The 27,970-nt window shown below is 32.4% G+C and overlaps 1 protein-coding gene and 1 long non-coding RNA gene across 3 annotated transcripts in view; one reads left to right on the top strand and one right to left on the bottom strand.

Moving 5' to 3' along the window:
- Positions 1–27,970, top strand: part of LOC128555714 (linear gramicidin synthase subunit D-like) — a 65,440-nt gene that overhangs the window by 17,841 nt on the left and 19,629 nt on the right. Inside the window, exon 1 of one of the 2 annotated variants that reach the window (XM_053538921.1) lies at positions 26,822–27,510. The exons of the other annotated variant lie outside the window; for it this stretch is intronic. The gene's annotated coding sequence lies outside the window, so the exon portion shown is untranslated. Of the gene's footprint in view, positions 1–26,821; positions 27,511–27,970 lie in introns of those variants that run through there. 2 annotated transcript variants of the gene reach the window in all.
- Positions 7,135–10,092, bottom strand: LOC128555715 (uncharacterized). Its single transcript, XR_008370284.1, has 2 exons — positions 8,773–10,092; positions 7,135–7,897 (listed from the first exon to the last, which is right to left on the bottom strand). It is a non-coding gene; the product is annotated as an uncharacterized LOC128555715 (long non-coding RNA).

Below are 27,970 nucleotides of genomic sequence, written 5' to 3' on the forward strand. Positions count from 1 at the left end.
TGTTATATTTTGAAACTCTTTCAGAATGTTTTGTTACAGGAAATTTGTAAGCTAAATGACACCATCTAAAACATTCGTTATCATCATTCTTTATATTTATTAATCCTTTCATTGGATGTTGTAATGGTTTTGGTAACTCTAAATAACTTGAAGCAGCCAATGGACTATACTTATATCTATTTATATAATGAGCATCAACTGACTCTATTCTCCAGCCGCTTCCTTCAGAAATCCAATTACCAATTCTATTTATTATTTCATCAAAAGCTTGATGTAAAGTTTTTTTATTTCGTTTGTGTTAATAATTTCTAAAGCCTTTGATTGAAAATAAGCTGATTTATATATTGTATCAGTTTTATCCATTTTTGCAAAAGTGATTTTTAAAACAACGTTTATTTTTATAACTTTTAAAGTTTTAAGTTCAGATTTAAGTATTTCAGAAGAGTCGTTTATAGTTAAATATAATTGATTTTTTGGATCTTGTCTATATTCAACTTTAATTTCAAATTTCTTATAATATTGATTTTTTGATCTCTCGATTTCTATCTATATATTATATTTAGGAAAAAAAATCACTAAGGAAAAAAGGATTAAAAAATAACAAAATAAATAAAGTTTAAGAAGAACTAAAATTTTTAAATTTATATCTTTTTCCGCTGGTTTTTGATATTCCACTTTTAACTTGGTTTTTTCCTTTGCAGCACATTGTTATTAACCCTGAATTAATATCAAGGTCTTTGGATGCTGCATAAGTGCTTCTATATATTTTTTCTTCATTAGTATCATAATTGGTTGCAATAACTTTTTTAGGATTGTTTCGAATATTATTTGGTCTGGGACAATCACATAATCTTTCAGCATTTTCTTCTTCAGTTAACAGACAACCACAGTTCAGTTCAAATAAATTATTTTTTAAAAGATAAGGATCTATAACATTTTGTAATTTATCAATAACGTGATTTTTATATTCATCACTAACTATTTGATCAAGTTTTGATTTAATAACATTTCTTCTTTTAAGAATTTTCTTATATGAATTTTTGTCTGGATTCATTATTTCTCCTAAAGTGCTAGATAATTTTGGCATAATCATTCTATCTACCTTTCTATTAACCATCTATATATAATATACTTATAGAAAAAAAATCTCTAAAAACGCACGTAAAATTTAATACAGCTCTTCTTCTTTTTTACTTTTATATCCGTTAAGTTTAAATTCCTTCATATACGTTTCAAAAGGCATTGAATATTTTTTTTCTTTCTGCATTTCTAATAGTATTGTAAAAATATCCTGAATAACTTGTTTCTCTTCTTCTTTATTTACTTTTCCAATCTGTGCTTTTGTTATTAGTTGTTTTATTTTGTGATGATGTGCTTTTAGAATAAATTTCTTGTCGTCAAGTTTTAGTCTGTTAGTAAATATGGTAATTACTGATGGAACAGCGCCAGCAACTGCTACAAATATAGGAATAGCTGGAACAAGTGCTAATGCAGCTGAACAACCAAAGATACCTGCTGTAATATATAATCCGGTACTTACTCTCCCACAAAATTTATAACTTTTTCTGTAAGCAGTAGCTAGTTTAGTTACGTGAATAATTATTTGATCTATTGTTTCTATTCCATTATTAGAAATTAGATTTTTATGACTCATTTATATAATATATTTTTTAAATTAAATTTCTTCCAATTCACCAAACGGAACCCAACTATTGAATATTTCATTGTAACCTTTCCATTTCACTAAAGCTTGTTTTTTCTTATAGTCTCGTCTAATAACTTTTTCTATTCTAAAAATCTCTTGTGTAGTAGGTAAAAGTTCTTGTTCATAAAATGAACCCTGAATTATTTCATCATTTAAATCTTTTATAGTGTATGTTCTGGGATTTGTATTATTAATTTTATAAATTATAAATATTTCCTCTGTCCAGTTTGGTGTATATCCTTTTTCAAAATGTCTTTTAAGTTTGCTTAAGCGAACTCGATCACCAATTTTAAATTTTGTTTTACTCTTTGGTATCTTTAAATCACCATATAAATTAAAGTAAACAGTACCTTTATTTAAGTTTTTACTAGCTTCGGTTGGTGTCATTTTTATACTAGAGTGTTTTGTTTTGTTATATTTATCAACCATTTCCTGCAAATTACCTAAATAAGTATAAGTATTATTTGCTGTAAAATATTTCCACATTATTCTTTTTAAACTTCTATTAAATCTTTCAATAACTACAGCCTTTCCTTCATTAAATGTATGATACATATTAATCTTATTTTTATTCAAAAATGATTCAAACTTTTATTATAAAATTCTTTTCCTTCATCTACCCATAAATTTGTTGGAATTCTTGCAGTCTTCGAGGACTTTCGTCCCTGAGTTCTACCTTCTGAAACTATTTTATTAAATGCTTCAGTAACAGATTCTCCAGTTTTATTCTTTAATGGGATAACCCAAGCATATTTACTAAATATATCAATAACGGTTAACAAGTACTTTACTCCTTTATTATATTTTGAAAATGCTTGCATGTCAACTAAATCAGCTGACCAAGTATCATCAATATCATTAACAATCACTCTTCGTTTCCTAAATTTTCTTTTAATTGGTTTGTGTAATTCTTCTGCTAATTCATCGCTCCATGTGATTCCGGGGGTATACTCTACCCCCTTTTCCCGTTTTTTGATTTTTGTCCCAGCCCAAGTTTGTATTTCGTTTTAATTATAGGTTTCAAAACTAAATGTTTTGCAATTTTTTCTCCAAATGTTTTTGATTTAGTGTTATTTAAATTGGAAAGCATTTGCTTATCACATGTACCCTTTTTTACACCACTGTCATAGCAAAAATCATGGTCCATACATACTGCATCCAGTTCATTGACAGGGGGTCCATTATCTAGGGGATTTCCTGGCCCACAATAATTATATCCTGGGAGTGTTAAACCTTTCTTAGGTAATAAAGGTAACATTGCTTTGTGAATATCTAAATTACCCCCTGTACTTTTAACAAACTTTGATTTCATTTTTCCACAAGATGAACAAGTAGCCCTTATCATTTTTCTCCCGTTTTTTGTTGTAACATAATGAGGATTTATATTATTAGTAAATCTTCTTTCTTTCAAACAATATATTCTATTCTGTAAACTCATCTATATCATATGTATTTAAAACTTTTTACTGGGTTTAAAACCTGTGGGTTTTAAACTGTCCGGCATTAGTTGGTTCGGACCGGGGACTGAATGTTTTTTTGGTTAAACCAGAGGTTTTCATTCGGTTTAACTAAAGATTTAAAAGATTTTTAGGGTATCAAGGGTACCAAGTTAGTATTTTAATTTTAGGGTAAGGTTAAAGTCCACTTATAGAATAGGGATATGGGGTCAGGCGAGGTTAAATTGACTCAAAATCGGTATTTTATACACTACTAGCGTGAATAAGATTATCTAATCCAACGACACCTCGGCAGCTTTGTATTGTGTCAATGAATTAGGATATCTGAATCTGAGTATACATGTATTATGTCTGTAGACTGAGTTGAATGTGTCTAAGTAGATTATGAGGTAACATAGAAAACCTGGATCTATGTAGACTACGATACGAATGACGTGTAGACAACCCGGTGTGGACTATGATAATTCATTTGAATTTTAATAGAATGTACATAATGCAGAAAAACATTATCATATTGTCATAATATATTAGCACTAGCAACAAGTTTTATCAGTACATTCAGTGGAGTTCTGCGTAGACTAAGGCAACAAGATCACCTTGGTATAAGTTGTGTTGGCTCTTTTAAGGACTTGCAAGAATTACTCAGATAGAAAGGATTGGTCTCCACAGGGCATTTGGGAAATGTACTACACTTAGAATTAATTAATTAAGCGGACACTTTTAGATACATATAATATAAATGAGTCAAAAACAAATATATTGTGTAAAAGAAAGGAAAGGACCATGCATGATAAGGGGTGTTTTGGGCCCCCGATTCAATTTTGTTTTTAAATGCATCATTAGGCTATAAAATATGTCTATTTTCTTTATTTAGTTGCCAAATATCTAAATAAAGTCAGTATGTTTTGAAAAATACTGATTTATATATAATACATGCGTCCAAATGTGTGAATATTTGCTTTACAAGGGGGTATGCTTTAAAAAAGTGTCAAATTAAAGTTATTATTTAACTTAAATTAGAAATTTACTTGATCATTCATTGCTAATATAGTGTGAAATTTATTTTGACATTTAATATCCATTACAATACTTGGATAAGAAAAGAAATATAAAGGGAGATAACTCTTCTTCACTCAAAACAACGGGAAATTAAGGTGAAAATTAACTAAAATGCATACTTTTTCAAATTTCCACCATAAAGACACATCATGGAATGTTAATTGTTTTATATCTATTTGATCTTATTTTGTAAGTTTAGAAATTGTCATGGTTACAAATCGAATGACTTGTTACCATGGTTACAGATTGATTTCATGTGCATATTTTAATAAGGCATCCATTATTTCTCCTCAATTACTCAAGTTTGGTTTGAGATATTAAAAAAAAAGAAAGTCTATAGGTTAACTATAGTAAAACAAATGTGTTGGTGTCATATGGAGTCTGTGGTGTTAAAATAAAAACAAGAGGACTATAAAGATCCCAGATTGCTCACCTGAATTACACTGCTTGCTTGAACAATTTTGGTAGATGGGCATGCAAGGAAAATATTTGTCAAATTATTTTGAAATAGGGCATGTCTGTTCTGAAAAGATGGTTATAAAAGTTTCCACTAAATAAATATGGATAGGTATGATGTAGAGGATAACATATGATAGAGACAATATAATTTTTTTTTAAAAACTTGACGGGGTGGTTTTTAGCTCAACCTTTCGAAGAAAAAGTAGAGCTATTGCAGTCTCCCCGGCGTCGGCGTCACCGTTGGTTAATTGTTTTGATTCAGACAAATATCTCTGTTACTATCAAAGCTTTTGAGCTGAAACTTTAAATACTTATTTACAATTAAAGTCTAAACCAGGAGAAACAATCCCCATTACTCTGATCTGATTTGAATTTTGACAGAATTATGCCCCTTTTTTACTTACAAGTTTTGGTGCAAGTTTTTGATAAAGTCAAATATCTCTATTACTATTAAAGCTTTTGACTTGATACTTGAAACTGTTGACCGACGGACCACTGAAAACGGATGACAGACAATGAGCGATCACAAAAGTTCACCAAGAGCCTTTGGCAAAGGTGAGCTAAGAAAGAGCCAGAATTCATGAAATATTGGTGCAAAAGTGGTGTACCTTGTGTCATATGATGTGGATGATGATGTGAAACAACTACTTTAAGTTTGAATCAAATCTATTTAATAATAAGTGCAATAGAGTGAAATGCACCAAACATTAACCCGAGTGTCTAAGTAAAATAGGCAGATAATTCATGAAATCCTGGTGCAAGAGTTATGGTTCTAGTATCATATGAAGTGAGTGATGTTATGGAACAACTATTTTAAGTTTGAATCAAAACCTCTTTGTAATAACAGAGATATAGTGAAAATGCATCGAAATTAACGTTAAATTCTAAGTAAAAGGGAAACATAATTCATGAAATATTGATGCTAGAATTATGAACCTTGAGTCATATCATGTGGGTGGTGATGTGGAACAACTTTGAATCAAATCCATTTAGAAACAAGGCAGTCTGAAAGACAGCTAAATCCCCTGCCACTGCTATGGATAGTGAAAGGGTAAACCTTTGACCTTAAGCAGTGACTTTGAACTGACATGGCTGACTCATGAATTCTGCACAACTTCTTGATGAGGTGATCATTTGACCCAAGTTTGATGAAAATCCTTCAAGGGGTTTAGGAGATACAGAGTGGACAGGCTCAAACCTTTGACCCTCAGTTGTGACCTTGACCTTGAGTCGGCATGGCTGACTCATAAGTTCTGCACATTGTCTTGATGAGGTGATCATTTGACCCAAGTTTTATATAATTCCTTCAAGGGCTTTAGGAGATATAGAGCAGACACAAAATGGAAGGCTCAAACCTTTGACCTTGAATTGTGACATTGACCTTGAGCTGACTAGGCAGACTCGCGAGTACGGTACATTGTCTTGATGAGGTGATCATTTGACCCAAGTTTTATAGAATTCCTTCAAGGGTTTTAGGAGATATAGAGCGGACACAAAATGGAAGGCTCAAACCTTTGACCTTGAATTGACAAGGCAGACTCGTGAGTTCGGCAAATTGTCTTGATGAGGTGATCATTTGACACAAGTTTCATGAAAATCCTTCAAGGGGCTTAGGAGATATGGAGCGGACACAAAAGTGTTACGGAAGGACAGACCTATAACACCCTCCCCGTCCCCCCCCCCCCCCCCCACCACCACTTGTCGCGGGGGATTAATATGTGAGACAGAATGAAAGTGCATCAAAACTTCAAACTGAAATTCTAAGTAAAAGGGGAGACCATACATGAAATATTGGTGATGGAGTTATGATCCTTGTGTCATATGATGTGGGTAAAGATGACGAATAACTATTTGAGCCGCGCCATGAGAAAACCAACATAGTGGGTTTGCGACCAGCATGGATCCAGACCAGCCTGCGCATCTGCGCAGTCTGGTCAGGATCCATGCTGTTCGCTTTCAAAGCCAATTGTAATGAGAGAAACTGTTAGTGAACAGGATGGATCCTGACCAGACTGCGCGGATGCGCATGCTGGTCTGGATCCATGCTGGCCGCAAACCGACTATGTTGGTTTTCCCATGGCACGGCTCATTTTAAGTTTGAAACAAAGTCTTTGAGTAATTACTGAGATAAAGAGAAAGTTCATCAATACTTTAACCAAGGTGACGCCGAGGCCAAGTAGGACAGCTCTCCATACTTCGTATATCTGAGCTAACAAACTAAAATGTTTCCTTGTAACCTTGACCTTTGAATCACTGCATCAAATCTTGCATGCAACAAGTTGGCTGAATAATACTGATAATATAGAGTATCAATCCAGAAAGAAAAGAATTATGTACAGTCCTCAGTGAATTGCACTCTTTGGACCTTCAAATGTCACCATGTTTTTTGGAGAAAGTGTAATTGAAATCGTGCAAGCAGTCCATCACTTTGTAAGTTTTCTTTTCAAGAATAACTGAAAATGATGCTATATTTTATTTCAAATGTAATTTCTGGACAAAGATCTGACAGACTGGACTAGCCGACAGACGGAATAGCAGAATCCTGTATGTATAAAGAAAACTCACTTTCAAATGTAAGGGGTCTAATAACAACACATTTAACTAATACCAGTAAAATATCAGTCCTGTAATTATTTCAAAATAGCTTATAATGATGAGTACTTGACACACTGTAAAGAGTTATTAGATAATAGATTCTATCAATGATAAATCATGTAACAAAACTGACAAAGTTGTATAAATCAAGTAATATATTATACAATAGCTTTTTAAAATGATAGTTTAATTGTTTGTTTATTCTGTTGAGTTCAACATTATTTCAGTTAGGTATAAAAGTCTGTATTTACACATCCTATTTGTATTTTAGAGCATTGTCAATAACTTGTGTGACGAATTAAAAACAAATCACTCCTTGACATACTCAATCAAATCCTTGAAATTAAAATCCTATTTGCCGCAGTTTTCACACACTGTTGACACAAAAACATTCAATTCTAAATCCTGAATCAACTTTGTTTGCTTTCATTCCTGTTGTAGTTTACTTGGGTATGTCTTTGATGACTAGTTATAAGAAATAAGATAAAGCAAGTTCTTTCTTTGTGGTATGAGTTCCATCATGAAAATAAGCCATTCTCATAGTCTCAAACAATGTGTAGTTTCTGTAGCCTGAAAGTGTTTGTCTCCATATGTTATCCATTTCTGTGACACCAATTCATTCCTGAAATAAAGAGTGAAAACATAAACTGAAGTACACATTATCATTTAAATAGTTGTTTAATTAAAACAGTTAATTGCAGAAGAAAAAAAAATATACAAGAAAATGTTATAAGTATATTTTTTTACTCTGCACCACCTTACACTGGTTCCATTGAAGTGTATATATATATCATTCAGTAGTAGCAAACTTAATAATAATATCCAGAAAACAAGAGTGTCATTGACCCTAAAGTGCTCTCCTGTGTTCAAAGCTTCAAGTGTGTTTGTGTAATGGTACCAGTACAGATTTGGGCTTCTTCTATGTTAGCCTATATTGTACAATTTATTTGACCTGTCAAAACATGTTCCCGGCTTTCATTATATTCTGTTCATGCCTTAACATAGGTATGGCCTTTTTGGCCTTTAGGCAATAATCTGGAGAATTATGGTAGACAGTCAAACCCTTACATCACATGCTGAATATCAAAGCTGTAGAGATAAAGAATCAAAATCAGACTGGCAGTTTCTGTGATGAAAATTTTTAAAGTATTTTATTTCCTTTTTGGCTGCAATGGAAACCAGAACTCTACATGGATAACTTAGATTTGAAGTGCAATAAGCCCCCTTAACTAGAGGCCCACAGGAAACATGTCGGGCCCACCCTTTGACCTCTGTGACCTTGAACTTTGAGATAGGAACCTTGGGTTTGCAAATGCGCTTTGTCTTATCGAGATTAACATTCATGCCAAATATAAACATGATTACTTCATGCATGTCAAAGTTATGGCCGAGAGATTCAAATCTTGACAGACAGACGGACACACATACACAACACAGCCATTTGTGCTTGACAAAAATATATGTCAAGTAATTTAAAATGTTGTCATAAAATCTTACTGTTTAATGAAGGTTGTAACGCTGACTGCAGTATCTTTATTTGCTCAACGTCATTATACAATGTAGCATACAGGTTGATGAAAACAAAAAGTTAATATGCATGTTTTTTTTCTGAGAAATGAATATACAGTTCAGTAAACTGCTTTTAAATTTCAAGGTATTTAAGTAACTTTTCAATTTTTCACCTTTTTTATTTAACAGGTTATTAAATAAATTTGCTCCCTTCAGCTGAAATATGTTAGAATAACTATAAGGTGCTTTTGTCACAAAAACATATGTTCTCCCCCCTATGTATACCTTAAGTTCTGTCAGCCGTTTTATGCAGCGAGGCGGAACGTGTTCGCCATATGCAAAACTGGGCTTGGTTTTGATCACTGATTCACTCCTGTGAAGTTTCTTCGAAATCCAGCCAGCAGTTTGACCTAGAAAAGCCGGCCAAGCTTAATCAGGATAGACAGACGGAAAGACAGACGGCAAAGGCAGAAACAGTATATCTCCGCCATGTGACACAATCATTTTTAATGTAAGCTTCATTAACTTGTAAATGAAAAGAGCTATATGTTCAAATGACCTATAACGTTAATTAAAGGAATGTTCAATATTAAAGTTTTCAACCGGTTCTTGCGGATTAATCAGAAAGAGAATTTATGATACCCTTTGAAACAAAATTCATAACTCACATAATTCAATGTGAAGATCAATTAAGCAGATCATGAGAAGAAGTTGTTTAGTTTCTTTTCTAGCTTTAGCTCTGGCAGCTCTTGAATGCAATCAAACTTTCTCACAATGTCTGGTCCTCTGAAAAAGAAATATTTATATCATGAATAAATTTGGAAACATAATACTATGCATTCTTTCTGTAACATCCGAGAAGATATTACACTGAACTCTCCCTAGGAAATATGTACTTACACACCAATTTGTGGGAAGCTACGTCCCCAACTGCTGGAATGTATTCTACAAGAAATGTGATGGTTTTCATGTCTTCGACAATTTTTCATATCGAAACTGAGAGTAGGCATTAAATTTTAAGGTAGCAGACCACTACTGACCAGCATTTCAAATAGGAACTATTCAACTCCCTGTTTTCTTTCTGCATTTTTTATTTATTGTTGTCAATTCATGACTGTGGAACTTTCTTGAAAAGCATGTGTACCAGGAAGAAGAGACGTTACCTAAAGATACATATAAAATGTCTTAAATGTTTATAGATTATATGTCATGAAACAATGAAAGATTTTAAGTCGTGATCTTTAACCTGTATAGTATTCTGAAACTGGGTTTTATGGATTATCCAGACAACAAATTCATAAAAATATTTCTAGCAAATGTATACACTCACACAATTTAGTAAGGTGAAGTTTCTGTGGTTCATGAAAAAGTTGTTGAAATACATTTTTTCAGGATTTTATACACAATCTGGCAGCTCCAAAGTAATCAGACTATCTCACAATAACTTGTTCACTGAAAAAGAAATTTATACTTATCTATTGAAGTATTGTGAAAGTGTAACGAAATAATAATATGAGCTATAATAATATGAGCTATATATAGCTGCCTTACACAAGTTCCTCTATTGTGTGACCAAGTTAGTACCGTGATATTTAGATCTGGTTCATATTACGCGTATTTAGTATAATATTTTACAGAATCTAAAAATCTTTGCCGAGTTTGACCAAAGTCAAGATTTTCGCCGACTGATCAAGTAATAATTACGTAATTTTTGTATGACACGCTAACAGCATTGAAATAAATCGATGGTAATATGTTAATGATATTGAGAACTTCTTAAAATGCTATGCAAATACTATCAAAAGGTCTAATTTATCTGTAATTTGACAAAAATCCATTTTTCAAGCAACTGATATCACTTCCGCATTACGTCACAACATGTTTTTATTTACCTTTACGCCAAGCTCTTCAAGGAGATCAAGAGTTTCGTCCCTTAACATGGCTATTTTAGAGTAGAATTTTCCGAGGAAAATACCGTATTTGTTCAAAATTTACAACGAGCGCACTTTAGAACAATTTTCTCTCATGTATCATTATTTGTGTTTTTGCAATCCTCAAAACATATCCAAAAATTAAAATTGTTCTCCCCTGCGCTCGTATCGTATTTTGGTGATAAAATGCACGAAAATGTCTAAAAATGTACAAAATCTGTGCTGATGGCATGAAACTAGGCCATGTATCATGACTTTTTAGGCAAAACTGTTGCATTTTTTCTTTATAAAATGCAAGATTAATCCTTTATGTTTCAAATAATTCATATCGTTGAGATATAGTTTTAATTTCATTTTCTTCAAAATTTGGGGGCTAAAACTGTGCCTTATCATACATGGTCCTTTACTGAAAGTATAAATCCTCAATATGTTACAACAAAAAATGGTAGACTTATGTTAAGAGCTCAGTGTGCATCCTGCGGTAATATAAAAACACAGTTTGTGAAACGTTCCGGAGGAGCAATTGATATTCATAAAGCATTGTTACCATTATTACCTAAGAACGGTTTAACACTCCCAGGTTATAATTATTGCGGGCCAGGAAATCCTTTGAATAACGGACCTCCTGTCAATGAACTAGACGCAGTATGCATGGACCATGACTTTTGTTATGATAATAGTACAAATAAAAGTAAATGTGACAAGCAAATGCTTTCCAACTTAAATAACACTCAATCAAAAACATTTGGAGAAAAGATTGCAAAACATTTAGTTGTTAAACCAGCAATTAAAACTAAATACAAACTTGGGCTCGGAAGAAAAAACGGGAAAAGGGGTTAGAGTATTTACTCAAAAAGTTCCCCGAAATTAACTGAGTGACGAATTAGCAGAAGAATTACATAAACCAATAAAACGAAAATTTCCGAAACGAAGTGATAGTTCGTGATATTGATGATACTTGTTCTGCTGATTTAATCGATATGCAAGCTTTTTCAAAATATAATAAAGGTGTGAAGTACTTGTTAACCGTTATTGATTCAAAGTTCAAATTTTAAAAGTTCAAATTTTATTGGCAAATCAGCAAAGTACTTGCCTTTGGCCATTTACATTATAATAGAAATATGGCAAAGACACAATTTTACAAAATCATAACAACATAATTATACATGTACACATAAATAACAAAAATTTTACTAAGAAACAGTAATATCTGACAGGGTATTGCTGCGTTGAAGCATAGCTTCTTTTATGAATTTACACAGGTTCAAAAGATGTTTCTTTCTCATAACTGACATAACAGAAACAAATTTATTTAAAGAGGGCCAAGAAACATTGCCCAGATATTTATGTCTAATATCTCTATATTTGTCACAACACAATAGAAAATGATACTCCGATTCGGTTACATTTTGGGTACATAATTTGCATACTCTTTCATTTCTATCCACACCAGCATATCTTCCTACTTCAATTTCTAATTTATGAGAGGATAATCTTAAGGACGTCAAACACTTTCTTAAATTATCGTTTGATATAATTTCTATATAATTTTCAAAACAAAATGTTGTCTTATATTTGCAGTAGTATTCGAGTTTAGGCATAGTATTGAGGCAGACCAGTCTTGAATATATTGATCTTGTAATCTGTTTATAAACATGGGTAAATAATTAAAGTTTTCGTCGAAGTTATTTCTAATATTTGTAAAACCTAAATGATCAATAATTGAATTAATACGAGTTGACCAGCATGAATTGTTTACATTATTCAAAAGGTCGTAATACATACTGTAGAGTGGGGAATCAACGTTCTTCATTATTTTTAACCAGAACTTAATAGAACGTTGCTTGCAGATGATAGATAGAGGAAATCTTCCCAATTCTCCAAATACGGCAGCATTTGGAGTTTGAGATTTAACTCCTAAAACATACTTACAAAATCTTAAATGTAATTTATCAACATCTTTTGGGTTGTATACACCCCAAACTTCGGAGCCGTATAACAGAATTGGCACAATCATTGTATCAAATAAACGGAGTTTTGTTTTTACATCTAGAAGTACTTTATCAAATAATATCATTAAGTTATGGTAAGCTTGATATATATATATTGATTGATATATTTAGCAAATATGCTTGGGTTATTCCATTAAAGAATAAAACTGGAGAATCTGTTACTGAAGCATTTGATTAAATAATTTCTGAAGGTAAAATACCTACAAATATATAGGTAGATGAAGGAAAAGAATTTTATAATAAAAAGTTTGAATCATGTTCGAATAAAAATAAGATTAACATGTATCATACATTTAATGAAGGAAAAGCTGTAGTAATCGAAAGATTTAATAGAAGTTTAAAAGAATAATGTAGAAATATTTTTATTTTGATAATAATAAAAAAGTAATTGGAAAATTCAAAGATGAAGCTGCCGGCATTCCCATTGTTGAATTTGTTGGATTAAGAAGTAAAATGTATTCATATTTATAAGAAAATGAAGTTAACATTAAAAAATGTAAAGGAATAAAAAAGCATGTTGTTAAGAAAGAAATAATACATAAAAATTACAAAGATACTTTGTTTAATTCAACCCAAAGTAACCATACCTTTAAAGTTATTCGTTCTGATAAGCATAATTTTTCCAGTTATGTTATTAATAACACATCTTTATCATGTTATGACGATAAAAGATATATTCTTGATAATGGTATTAATACATTAGCTGATGGTTATATATTACCATAAATTGTTAATTTATCGTTAAATTAAATTCCACCGTAAATTGTAAATTGAATATTCTAAACGTTTAAACCATCTATATAAATAACATCGTTTATTTTAAATTGCTCAGCATAATTAATAGAAATTGATTAATTTTTTTCTGTTATTTTTTACATTATAACTTTGAAGAATTTTATTTTCTTTGTTTTCTAATTCCAGTTTAGTTTCTCCTTTATTTAATCTAATTGCATCTATAAGAATAATTAAGATGCAATTTTGTTTGATTGTTACATTATTACCATTTTGAATTAAACCAGGACTAGCATTTACAACATTCCATTTAAACAGTCCAGCAGCAGTGTCTTCTGTTGCAGATGTTAAAAACAAAGGAGTTCTTTTTTACTGTTTGCCTTTCTATTTTACTTACTTTTTAATTTATATTATTGAATATTCCCATTATATAAAAAAACAATGGAAATAAATTGATTGACTAGATAGAATCTAACATAACTTCCTGTTTCTGTAGTAAATTGACTTCCTAACGTTACCGGATCAATACGTTTCATCGTTTAAATGAATTACAATTTTTTTCTTAAAAAACAGTGTTGTTTATTCTATTCTATTATAGTTACCAATGGTAATATTCATTTCGATTATGTAATCCCCATCGTGTTGGACTTGAAATTTATACCCATAATTTTTTTTATAATAATTTTTTTTATAATCTGTAATCCTATTAGCTCGTAATCCAAATAATGCAAAAAGTCTTCGGTATTTAATAATTTTGTTGTAATTGCTTATCTTCAATATCATAACTATTTCCAATATAAAATTTTACATGTAGTTGTCTGCTGTTGTAATATTCAAAAAGAAACACTTCACGTCTTACTTTTTCTATTTCTTCTTTTATTGCTTTATGTTGTTTTTTAAGTTTAAGAATTACTTCAGCTAAATCAACGACTCGTTTTGTTGTAGCTACATCAGAAGCAGACAAATTGTCAACAGTAATTTTTGTTCTGGCTAATTGTGTTTCTTGTTTTAGAAATGCATTTTTTTACTTTTGTAATTTCTTCGGCATTAGAGGTAATTGCTTCAGCATTAGATGTAATTGATTCTCCTGGTTTAACTGATTTTTCAACTACAAAGTCCAGTTCATTTTCTATTTTTTTTCAATTGTAGCATTAAACAGCGCTATATCTTTTTGTAATATATCTGTAAGTGTAATGAAGTCCTTATAGTTTCCTTCGTGACGTGCGTTGACATTATTAACCAAGACTTGAAGTTGTTTTTTAAATTTTTCTTAGTTAGAATTTAAGTTAGAATTAAACTCTTTTCTAAGATTATCTAATGCTGCGTCATTTCCAGTTCAGATTTATATTCTGCAAGTTTATTTGAAAATGTGTCTAACAAATCATGATTCTTTTTTGTATGGTCAGTATTTATTTTATTTATTTCTGTTCTGATTTCTAACTGATATATATTTTGTAAATTTTTCTTGGCTTCAGCAATCTTGTGTTTTAGTTCTTCATGTTTTATCATACTATCTTTTAATTCTTGAACTTGATTGTATAATATTTCTAAATTGGTTCAAAATACTTCTTTTATCTGACTATCTGTCAAATCAGATTTCTTTTCAAGTTCTTTAATAGAATCAACCATAGCTTTCATTTCTTCTTCAGATTTACCATACATCTAAATCATTACTTTTTTATTGCTTTTAAAGTCTTTTTTTTCTATTCTTCAATACTTGTGCTTCCTATATTTGTTTTATTCTTTTGATGTCTTCAAGATTATAGTCTTCTATTATACTTTGAACTTTTTTAAACATTAACCGTCTTGGGACTGCATAACTTGTCAGTCCTAACACTGTTGCCAAGAAATTCAAGGGAAGAACACTAATACAGTTAGAGTTTTCCAACCCTTAGGGGACTTTTGTATTGCCGCTTCTATACTCGGTCACTTGTAATAGTCTATTTCCAAATCTTAGTTTTACAAATATATCTATTTATCGAAAGTATAAGAAATAATGTTAAACTGATTTGTCTTTGCTAACGTAATGTTGTTTTACTCGGTAACTAGCAAAATATATATATCATCTATAACAGATCATGTCAGACAAGAAAAGCGGACAACCAAGGGCTGATTGAGTCTGTTAATAAATGGTAAAGAAATGTGCAACAGCCGTCATGTCCGCACGTATGGGCTTCAGTCTATGAAATAAATGTATTCAATTTGTCTTAGCCAAAAACCTTCCTTCCTCCTTTCCTAACAAAATCAAAAAACAAAAACAAAAAACTCATTTAATTTAACAAATTACAAATACTTTCGAGCCGCACCAGGGGAAAACCAACATAGTGCATTTGCGACCAGCATGGATCCAGACCAGCCTGTGCATCCGTGTAGTCTGGTCAGATCCATGCTGTTCGCTTTCAAAGCCTGTTGCAATTAGAGAAACCGTTAGCGAACAGCATGGATCAGGCTGGTCTGGATCCATGCTGGTTGTAACTACACTGTTTGTTCTCTCATGGTTCCGCTCAAATTTTGTACTTTAGGTAACTTAAATGATAATGCTATTGGCAAAACATCAAGATAACTGTTTATTCCTGGCTTATATCAGCCGCTATTGACTCACTTAGAATTTTATATTTGCAAACTGTTTGTTTTTCCTTGTACAGTTAAACCGACACATTGCCATACATGAATTACTGAATTATTGACATGTTTGTAATTATGAACAAAAGCATAAAACAATATATAGAGATAAGCTGGTAATTGTGTATACAATCGCGAGACACTGTATAATTACCATAAAGAAACATTTCAAATTACCGCGATAGCCGTTCTTAACGAGTTTTGAAATAATAAGTTATCTGAACCGATTAGTAACCCTATAGAATTTATACCATTTGTTGTGTTTTAGACATATATTATAACCAATTATTTGGATCATTGTATCACATATAGGTGACCACCAAATACAATTTGTAAGAAATAGGTAAGCATGCCGACCTTGAAATAACGGGATATCACCTGTCTTTATCTCAAAGGAGGGTATTTATTTCGATTTAATTGGCCGTCACGTATATGTTTTCACGGACAATATAAATAAAATCTGTAAGAGGATCTTTTGGTAATACAGAATGCAACCAAACAAAATAATAGCAGACTCGGCTTTAAGCACTGGTATTCGCAATAGGGGTAAAATGACCTCAAGGGTAGGGGTGCGGTCATGACTGTTTGTTACAATAAGGCTGTTGGTTAGAGAACAGCAATTGTTTTCCCATAGACTTCCATTATAACATTATGGCGTGTACGGCCTTCCATAAATCGAAACATGTATATCTAATCACATTTTTTTCAAGAACTGTACTAGTTCCACCAAAATATCGGACGAAAAACATGTGAATAGTGATACTTTATTTAAGTTATTTTCGTGTGAATGAGATGAACCCCTGTTTACATCGTTGTCATGCCGGGAAAAATTCATTTGATGCAACTTTTTTTCAGTACACATAAAATGGAGCAAATTTTGTCAGAATGTATAATGAAATACTGTAAATGCAGTAAAAATGTCCCATTTTGAAAAAAAAAAGATCACTTCTTGGGTTTGTTTACATGACTTACCAATCAAAACGCACAGACGCTACCTTATTCCCAGGTATACACTTGCCTCATTCCCAGTAAGTTCCCTGTACTTTTTTTAATTGGTGGTCTCTGACCTATTATTATTGTCATTATTAATATTGTTATGATAATAAATATTATTATTATTATGTACAACGCCATTGAATATATCATTGTATAAAAACAGGCGTTTAATCAAATTATTCAGTTTCAGTTTGCAAATATTTTGTTTATTTTACATATATACTTACTTCCATATATATGATACTATTTTCATCTCTTTCGAGTGCTTAATGTCACCCACTAATTTCTTCTTTTATTTGCTGAGCTGGGATCTTTTTGGCATGAAGCTCATAGATTGTTTTAGAAATCGTAAGCGACAGATATAGCCAGTTAATGTCGCAATCGTGAGAGAATGAATGGAACTCTTAGATAAAAGCATGTTAATGCAAGACCTAAAGACTGGGATAGGTATATACCAGCTGTATTGTTCACATACAGAGAAGACCTGCACACAACTACATGATTCTCTATTGAAGCAGTATGAGGTGAGGTGCAAGCACTGAATGAACCTAGTGAGGTACTTGAAACAAAGAACACGTGTGAACAAGTCTGACTAGATCTGGTACGATTGCTAGACGAGAAGATCGGCGGTGAACAAGTAGAAAAAGTCTCGAGCATTGTTCTTCTGTCCAAATCTTAAAACAAACTTAAGTCCTTTTTTGCACAAATTTGAATAGAGATATGCAGTAGAGTGGGTGCTTACAACAGTAAAGGACCAGATGGCGATGGCACTCAGCATGACTTAATGCATATTTACAGTTTAAAACATGTAAATATATATGTACCCTGGTGATCAAAGATGTGACATGGAACAGATCATACCTGTAGCTATCATGTCTGTAAATTATCCCGGATCGTGCGACCATGACGAATCCTTTTGTGAATCCCCAATCAATCACGTGAATTTACTATGTGATCTAGTACTAGAATGGAATACTTAAACTGACCACACAAATGTTAATTCCCATGCAGGCCGTACTGTAGTACAATGCACTGGACACTTAGGTTCATCTCTATCTTTAGGGACTAATTAATTATTCTTAAAATATCTGCATGAGTTTTTGGTACCTTGATGAAAACCGTTTGTGAATACACTTTCCTTTTAAGCCACGGCTGGTAAAATACGTTAGCTCAGTGTTTTCTTCATTCTACAATGTTTCGTGATTTATATACATGATTTTCAAGAAGAAACATTAAACGTCAGTCTTTTGACAAATGCAAGAAATACATGTGTCCCATGAGTTTTATCATGTTAGAGCGTGACAAGATAATATTTAGATATCTTGCAAATAAAGCAGAAGTGTGCCTTTGTTCAATTTTGGAAACCCAGTACTGTATTCCTTTACACGTACTAGACCCATCGATTTTTCGCACGAGTGAAAATATTTTATATAGCGCAAAGGAGACCTTGACTTTATTTAAATCAATGGAAAAAGTATTAAATGCATTTTAGGTTTGCAAACGATGTGTTAATGTTCAATGCATTGTTTTTCTTATGAATATATTATTTTTGAAAGGGATAATAAATTAAAAAGTAAATGATCTTTTTGAATAAACTTTATGTCTGTCTATCTACAATGAGAAACAGTTGAATATGAATAATTTGCTGAAATTTCTTCTGTTTGACAAAAAATAATTTTGTTTTATTTTGTTGGGTTTAACGTCGCACCGACACAATTATAGGTCATATGGCGACTTTCCAGCTTTTATGGTGGAGGAAGACCCCAGGTGCCCCTCCGTGCATTATTTCATCACGAGCGGGCACCTAGGTAGAACCACCGACCTTCCGTAAGCCAGCTGGATGGCTTCCTCACATGAAGAATTCAACGCCCCGAGTGAGGCTCGAACCCACATCAATGAGGGGCAAGTGATTTGAAGTCAGCGACCTTAACCACTCAGCCACGGAGGCCCCTTGACAAAAAATAAACAGATTTTTGTATTCCCTTGAAGACCATTGCAAACGGCTTGTAATTTATATTCATTTACCTATTGTTTTATATTAACTTCAGTTTTCTATGTAAAGAAGGAAGTTGTCCTTTTTTAAGCAATTGGAAGAGTATAGGTTTATTGTTTGTTTGTTTTTTTCTGTTTTTTTCCGTCATTGGAAAGACTCGAACATTCTCGTATATTTCCGTCAATTCTTACGGAATATAAGTTCCTTTCACGGTAAAGATTTATTTCTTCTCATCCTCTAAACCGCACACATTTGTAAGGATGGACGTTTCATAATATGATTCTGTTTACAGCCGACTGCTTGAGGATCGTAATTCAAAATCTCAAAAAGAAGAATTTTGAGTTCGCATCGAATCATTGGATCTTACTCGAAGCTCAAAACTAAAATGTTCAGTGTTTTATTTGAGCCATCATTGAACTTCGAGACAGCTGGACACGGCTTAAGACATAAAAATACATGGGCATTTATACTTGATTAGGAACAAAAGTATTTGAAACCTCAACTTCATAATCATAATTATCAAACAAAGAATTATAAAAGCGAGCTTCTATTTGACTGTAAGATAGTAGGAATTATTTTTGCAAAGCTATAATTATGTATTTGTTGAGAACACCGTTATATGGGTACTTCGATTAATCCACCAAATAACATCTAGGTTCATATTAGCATATTTGGGTAAGTTGACGTTTCAAGCGAGAGCTAAAGGTTAGTTGACACAAAATGGCCGATACAGGCGAAAGTGAAAGTAGGTTAGTTCACATTTCACCTATTTAATGTCAAGTCTGCTAATTTAAAGAATAAAGTCATCCGTGCATCGTGTGATGACTACATTGGAGAGTATGTTACGCGATCAAGCGTGTTTAAAAAAATTATTGAATACATAAGTTGTTGTGTTTGCAAACAACACGTGGACGAGCCATCTGGAATCATGTAAATAATACCGTTAAATGACACATAGAGATTATAATTTAGTAAAGAAATGTTGCAAACAAGCTATATGGCAAAATGAATTACAAAAATGTGACACATACGTGTGGATTATATCAAGAAAACGCTTTCACAAAGTGTTAGTACGTTATTTGGTTAATTGACATAACTGTACGCATAAAATATCGTTTGTTGAGACAGATAAATTGTGAATAACCTTTATGAATAACTAGCAAATAATTTCCATTTCAACACATAACTGGAAATATCGATTAACGTTTTAAAAACTGAAGCAGAATTTATATAGAAAAACTAAACTTATTCGTCCTCACGTCTGATCCATGCTGAACGAAGGATAAGTGTGCACTCACACTAAAAAGTGACATTTTTTGCAAAAACCCTTTTTTAGGCATTAAATTTAATTATATTGAGTGTCTTTTCATATAAATTTTTACCGAGTTGAATGAAATGCGAGATTTTGTCGAGCTTTTTCTCAGTTTTATTCAACAAATTCTAAAAATGCAACGCGGAGTGTCACAAATGTAATACCGTATAAGTACTTTTTCTGCGGGAACTTTATTTCTGCGTTTTCTGTGGGAGAAAATAAGACCGCAGATTTAAAATCCGCAGAAAATTTTGTCATGACATGCCGTGATACGACGACACAAGCCGCCAATATAATCCGGTTAAGTATAATACAATGTCCGATAGCGTTATGTGCTTTTGTCCGACATGTAGCCTAAGGCCGACGAAGTAGGTTGAAAATTTCGAAGTAACGGTAATGTAAGAGAACCTTTTTATTGTTGTTTTGATGTTGAATAAACCAAAATTAAAACGTCGAATTTGTTTTGATTTTTGTTCACCATTGAGCAGTCAGCTATCAGGTTCAATATTCTAAAATTATGTGACAAACACATTTCATTGTTTCCTTTGTGTCTATTGTTATCCGACCCGTCTGGCGATGGTCATATTTACCGTGTTTTTATTGGACTTGAAAAAGGCGTGAATAACAAAAATCATCATATCGTAACAATGCATAGATGAGAATGTTTGCAAACTATAGATTCATACATTTTTCGTGTCTGTTTGACATGACTGTATATATAAAATGACTGTTAATCCTTGCGTCTAACACTCAGCATAATGTCATGATGACGATGCTACATCAGCATACGTCAACTTTTATTTTCAAACCGGAAACCAGCACAACTGTCAAATTATCAACAAAATACGCACCTGTCCATTTGAAATAAATGAAACAACGATTGATGCAGAGCCTCAGAAATAAAGCCCATCAACGTGAGAAGAAAGACATCGCAGAAATTTAATACCTGCTCATTTTTAAAAAAATCGCAGAATATTTAGTCCGCAGAAATATGTACTTATACGGTATTCTTTAATTTTATCACATGTTAGTTTTTCCTGCCGATTTTTTTTCTTTCTTTTGTATTTTAATTTAACCATTACATTTCATATACTTTTAAACGACATCGGCGTGAAAAGTTTATTACATAAGTGTATTATCAATTTTAATGCCCCAGGCCTCGAAAAAGGCGGGGTGTATTTTTTTGCAGATGTCTACCGGTCGATAAGTATGTCAGTACGTATAAGCACAAATCGGTTTCTGGGTGATTCTTTAAGAACGCTTGAGCATAGGATCATGAAAGTTGATAGGAAGATTGGTCATGACCAGAAGATGACTGTTTTAGTAGGTCAAAGATCAAGGTCACAGTTGCTCGAAACAGTTAATGATAACTCAAAAACGCTTGGGCATAGATCTTGAAACTTAAAATGTAGGTTGGTCATGACCAGGAAATAATCCCTATTTATTTTTAGTTCAGTAAGTCAAAGGTCAAGGTCAAAGTGACATAGAACAGATAAACGGTTTCCGGACGATAACTTGAGAACGCATGTACCTAGGACGACAAAATCTAAAAAAGAGTTTCAACTTTACCGGCAGATGACACCTGCTGATTTTTAGGTCAGTAGGTCACATGTCGAGGTCACATTCACCAAGAAAAGTATTATGTTTTGCAAAATAACTAGAGAATGCTTTGGTTTAAGATTAAGTTTGTTATGGAGGTGACTTATGGCTGGTAAATGAGCCTAGATCAGTTTGTCAAATATTTATTGCACAGTGACCAAACAATTTTAATCTGTTACTCGTGCAGTTAATTGAATGCATCAAAGTGGGGTGGGCATTTCATGTTCTATGAGCTTTTGTTGTGTGATTGCTTTTTTTAAAATCCTGCGACGTCAAACATATGATAAAGTTTTATTATTACTAGCAATGCTTAAATAATCACAACAATATTACGTTGACGTCACGTCGACGTGATATTTAGCACTCGTGCGGTTATACGCAGTTCAAAATATTTTAAATCGGGCTGCGCCCTTGTGAAATTATTACGCCCGGTTTATAAGCAACAATCGTGTAAAATAGTGTTCGAACACTGTTTTGCTATTAATAATTTCTTAAATGTATTTGATGGGGATTTTCAACATGTGAATTATATACATCTTAATTGTTAAATGTTAAAGTGGAAAGATAGCCATTGATTTGGTGAACGTTTGCTGAAATTTATTAATTTTAATTATATCACCGTTTTCATAAATGATTAGTGAGTAGATTTTTTTTTCTTTTGCATTTTCTAGTATTCATTTTTATACTTTCATTACATATCATTTATTTATTGAAAATTTACTCATTATCTTATGCGCCGTGCAAAAATGAGATACAGTCAATTCGTTATAGTAACATTACTGCTATTTTCTCCTTTTGTTAGCACCACATTTCAGATTAAGGGGTGCTATTCTACTCGTTCCGGCGTCTGCACTGGCGTGCGCTTTCTTGGTTAAAGATTCTCGGCAACCTTCTTTTTTCTTTGTTCCTATTGCTTATTCCTTACTGTAACTTAATACTAACATTACTCAGTATGCAAACAAAGTATGTGTAGGGGCTGGGCCCATTATACCCGAGGTCAAGGTCACCAAGGTATTATACATGAATCTCCACAAATATATATTTTCAATACGAAAACTAATCCCAGTATGCCAAATATATGTACACAAATAATATAAAACTAACCATTTTTTGAGCGTACATTAGTGTAACAAACGTTTTTGCATTCGTACACCATATCTTTTTGGCGATGAGGTTTCATAATGCATCTATGACTAATGAATTTAAGGTCACACGCTTCCAGTTAAGTATTACATAATGTTAAATATAAATAACTAAGATTACCTGACGATAATAAATCCAAATCGATGGGGTTTTTTTGGAAGACATTTCCTTGCAGAGAAAGCGGAAGTTGTAAATTTACACTGAATAACTTTTTATATACCACATAGTTATTTCTTGTAGAAACGGCAATACACAGATGAAACATTTGTTCACTCGATGCACAGTTTAAATAACCGCAACAATGTTCGATTAATATAATTTCTGAAGAAAATGCTGATCTTGTATCATGTTTACGTGCTTTTATCCGCCATTTTGAGTCAACTAACCTTTAGCTCTCCCTTAAAACGTCAACTTACCCAAATACGTTCGACCCCTGTATATGATCAAAAGTATTAATGTAACGATAGGATTACTTGATAGACATTGGCCAAAAATAACGGAAGACTGAAAACTACCGAACAGACACGACAGCCGATTCACCAGGCTAACTTTCCCATACGAACAGAACAGAACAGATAATTCATTAACGTAAACATACATGTATCTTTTTTATACAACATGAGATCATACATGTAATACAATACACGTGATAGGAAAAATGACTTTTAAGTATTTACAGAGAATGAACAGATCTGGTTTTATCCAACTTGCGAGATGTTATAGTCCATTTTAATCGACCCGGCGGGACGTGGTTTCGCGGTGGTCAAGTGCATTATTGTGAAGGATATGTAGTATATTCGGCAACCTGATTTCTTATTCAATGGCCATCTACCTTACATTGTTACCATCTTAGCTTTACCTATTTTGCTCGATTTTTGATATTACCATTATTTGCATAAGCCAGTCTGAAAGATTAAATAAATGAATAAAACGCACTATGCAAGAATATCACAACGATGTCACAATAGAAACGGTGTCAGTCTTGTTATAATACTGTATACAGAAATTACTGCAAGAAGTATAGGTAGTATAATACACAGCGATCAACTGAATGGCAGTATATGTTATATAATTAACGTTAGCACAAACAAACGTACAAGCATTTCCAAGACATGTGATTAAATTACTTGCATTTCCCTTGTTATTAGATAATGTTATATATTTACACAAATTAGCTAGAACAAATTTATTACTTGACTGTAGCAATTCTAAGAATTGCAAACTTGTATGAGTAAAGAAATAACGTTTAATGAACTTTGTACGAAATTGTTTATAAACTCTACATTAAAGAACAAAATGAAATTAATCTTCAATCTCTTTAGATCACACAACTGACAAATTTGTTCGTGTCGTTTTAACCTGTCTCTCCCATATGTGGCAGGCTCTATACGTAACTTATGTGCAGATATACGGAATTTCAATAAAAAAAATTCGTGATGTTTTACATAATATATTCAAATGATTTTCAATACCAAAATTTGTTTTAACATGTGAATGTAAAGTATTTAAAACATTTTTGCAACTATGTCGGTACACCATTTTTGCTTAAAACAATATATAATTGTTTGTTTAAAAATGGGTCAAATGTCTTGGCTTCCAATTGGCCTGGTAAATTCCAAACATCAGAAAACCATGCTCGTTTAGAATGCATTTACCATGGCATGTCCAATGTTTTGCACTATTATGATTACACTGTTCTAAATCGTTTCGGTAAATACTTTTTAAAGTAAATTATCTGTATTTGATAATTTAAACCAATACACAATAATATGGTCATGCCTATTTATATACAAGGGGTGACGCCAAAGTTCGCAATAAGTTGCAGCGTTAAATGCACTCTGTTTCACGCCAAGTATGGTTTCACAAAATTTAAGATGGACTCTTTCAAGATCTTTAGACTTTGAAAAACCCCATATCGGATATGTATAATTCAAAATAGAATCTACAAACGAGTCAAACAGCTGAAGCGATATAAATAGAGTTATGCCATATTTGTTGATATTATTCATTGAAACATACATGGCTTTTAAAGAATTGCCGACAAAAAACTAATTCTTAAAACAAGTGAATCAGTATAGTTGAAAACAACCCATAAATAACCAAAATCATTTATAACGTCTAATGGCTCATTATCATGATACCATTTCTAATATAATTTGATGGGTCCCCTCCTTCAAAATGCAACAACTTTTGTTCAAAGCCCCCAGTAACAGCGATATTCATGTAAAGTATTTAGAATGTTTTGCAAGTCTTGTTGAGTTTTACCAACTATAACCATGTCATCAGCAAATAATAAAAGAATTATATTCAACGCGCACAATGAATGTCCGCTGCCTTGCTTACCTTATAAAATAATTCAAGGTCTTCTACAAATACAGCAAAAAAATGCCGGGGAATTATTTTGACACATGATTTAACCAGAGAATACACATCGTTAAAAGATCTAAGTATTTTACCATCTACACCCATAAATTGAATAACTTAAGCCATATAGCATTTCTATAAAATAAATCAAAGGCCTTTTTCAGATCCATATAATCTTAAGTTTCAAGACAATAGATCATTAACTAGATTATGTAAGACGAAAATGACATCTATCGTACTACAGCCTTTAGAAAAAACAACCTGTGTGTCTGACAAAAATTGTTTTCTTCAATCCATTTATATACTCTAGCTGTCAAAATACTTGTATAAATTGTACCTGAATCACTCAGTAAAGTTATTCTCCTATAATTATTTAGATCGTTACGGTCCCCTTTCTTATGTAAATGTACTATAAAGCCTTTAGACCATATGTCGGTAAAATAACCAGCATCAAAGACTTTATTAAACTACCGTATAGCGGGTTAATTCTGCGGGCAAAACAATCTGCGGTTTTGTCCTAAAATGGGCCTAGTTTGTTTCTGCGGTTTTTATTTTTGCGACCTTCGAGAAAAGCAGGAATTAATTTTTGCGGACTGCATAAACAGGAAGTAAATACTGATTTTCAATATTTACATGTATGATTGTTATTTATTTATTTATTTATTCATTCATTTATTTTTGTATATTCTCGAACCTAGCATTATCACATAATGTCGTGTAGCATACGTGATAGTTACATTCTCATGAAAAGTGTTATGCTAATTGAAATATACAAACTGAAGGATAAAATTTATTTAAAAATATTGATGATAAAATAAAGTGTAAAACTTACAAGTTATGTTTCGCATTTCTCTATTAACTTCTTCCAGAACTGCTGTCCCCAGCAGCTCTGAAAGTTCCCCGTCCCCATCGGGAATAGGGTATTTCTTTTTAAAGTATCGTAAGATGCTCATTTTAATAATTCGAAATTCAGAAAGTGTTTTCCTAACTTTCTAGCGTGTTTTGTGATATACATGTACATGTATACACTAGTAATGATTACACGCCCTGAACGGTAACCATTCATTCGTGGACAATAGCAATACATTGATAAAATAACAAAAGCAATCAAGCACAGTTGATAAGGTGTGAATAACAGGACAGCAGACAAAAAACTCCTAAGATAAAGATAACGGGTCATTAAATAAGCGAAATATCAAAATTTATTTCTGCGTCAAAAATTTCTGCTGATAGTTTAAATCTGCGGAATTTATTTCTGCGTGACAGCCTCGACCCGCAAATTTAGCAGAAATAAAAACCTGCAGAATTAGCCCGCTATACGGTAATCGGTAATATGACCAACAAGGATATCCAAAAATTCAATAGTATTCATTTAATATGTGTCTCAAGGTGTTTCTCCAATGGTCGTGAAAAAAGATAATGAGAGCATCATGGATGCCAATTTTTATTGACATACACAATAAAAATACTTTTGGCATTTTTACTATTTGTTTCATCATAATACTCTTCTATGTTGATGACCCTTTAAAACTGTATATCTTAAGAGCAGTATCTCAGTAGTCAAGAATGAAGAAAATAGTCATTATCATGCTGATTCTGACATATCAGCTCCGTCGGGTGGTGAGACCGATGATGAAATTCCAGTATCAGAGAAATGAATGGTCGGGAAATATTAAGATTTAGAAGGCTGAAATATTCGTACATTTATATCGCATACGATACAAATGGATAAAAATAACACGCCAAAACATGTTTCATAAAACACAACAAAAATGTATGTAAATAAATGTATATTTGTAAATTTAATGATTTTTCAACCATGGATGTAAATGTTTCAACTTAACTGTCTAAGCGCGTTTCACACAACATTTTGTGTACATATTTAGAAATAGATTACACATCAAAATAAACCATCGACATTCACACAAAAACAGGTGTTAATTTCAAGTAATATTGATTTAAATATTCTTTGTAAATAACGTATCTATCAATTGGAATATAATGTGTTTACGTGTGAAAAAGGTAAGAAAATCAGAAATGTTCAAATATTTATTAAACGCATTAGGAGTGCTTAAACTGTGAATATTTCGAAGTGAAATTATTATTCTATTTGGATATAAGCCACGGGCGAAACATGGCATAAAAATATTTGTTTAAAGTTATAATACTGGCCAGATAAGATTACGTAGCGAAAGTAATAGGAAGGTCATTTTTCTACAACAATGCATAAAACATCCGTTCGCGAAGACATTGGCTGGATAAATTTACTTATAAATTGATAGATTCCACCGATGGAGACGGATATAAAACTGTTACTTTCGGTTTCAGTGACTAAACCGCCATCATTCGGATACGTCTGTGACTACGCTAAAGGAAGTGGCTAATCGTACGGTCCCGTACGAATAGTGAAATAAACCGCATGTGGCTATTCGTACGGCAGTTTTGTATTACATTGTGTGTGTGTGTGTGGGTGTGGGTGTGG

Source organism: Mercenaria mercenaria, chromosome 3, assembly GCF_021730395.1.
Source record: "Mercenaria mercenaria strain notata chromosome 3, MADL_Memer_1, whole genome shotgun sequence".
Lineage (NCBI taxonomy): Eukaryota > Metazoa > Mollusca > Bivalvia > Venerida > Veneridae > Mercenaria > Mercenaria mercenaria.